Raw genomic sequence first — 874 nt, 5'->3', positions numbered from 1 at the left:
TAGCACTGACTGAGGAATGCTTGTAACCACTTGAATAAAAAAACACCAACAACAAAATAGCAAAACTAAAGACACACCATGTTACATTTTGCCATCTCTGTGTGAAAAGATGGAACGGCGTGGACCAGATAGAATAAATGAGCATTTACAGGATCTGTGATTTGTACGTTTATATATATTTGCTTTTTAAATCAAACAAACACTAAAACATAAACCCAAAGCGCAGGACGCTGTTATACGAACAGGTGGGTTATGCTCCGCTATCACAGTGGGAGAACACAATGTAGACTTACAAAACAGATTTGAAACGACTAGAATCAATAATGAACTTCCCTCGGCCGGTTGCGCAGGTAAATGCATGGGTAAGAACGCCTATGAGTTGTGGTACGAGGCTTGTGTTTCATTATTATAATCAAGATTGAATATAAGTGTGCCAGTGACACATTTTCCCCAAACGACTGTGAAGACGTTTGTTCGTGTTTGTGTGACATCTGAACTGTCTTCATGCCCACTAAGTGGTCCTTGTTAGCCTCTATGGCGCGCGAACTCTTCAGAGCGCGTTCATCGCCACGTGTTCGCCTGCGCGTGGCAGCTCGAGGACGAGCGCGTGTTGTGTAAAACCCTGTGTGTGTGTGTGTGTGTGTGTGTGTGTGTGTGTGTGTGTGTGTGTCTTAGTTTTAAGATTTCAGTCCCCCCAAGCAATATAAAGACCTAACAATGTAGTATCCTGGGATTTTGATTAAATACGTTTCTAAAGGAGTTGTAATTGCACTGCAGTGGACACTCATCGTATGTGACACGCCACTGGTTTTGATGGGTTTGTGAGTGTGCACAGAGCTGGGTGCTGGCGGGATTAATTTCGCCATAGTCACGT

This window comes from Electrophorus electricus, chromosome 22 (assembly GCF_013358815.1).
Source record: "Electrophorus electricus isolate fEleEle1 chromosome 22, fEleEle1.pri, whole genome shotgun sequence".
In the NCBI taxonomy this organism is placed as follows: domain Eukaryota; kingdom Metazoa; phylum Chordata; class Actinopteri; order Gymnotiformes; family Gymnotidae; genus Electrophorus; species Electrophorus electricus.
The sequence above is the reverse complement of the archived record's forward strand: the minus strand, read 5'-3'. Positions refer to the sequence as shown.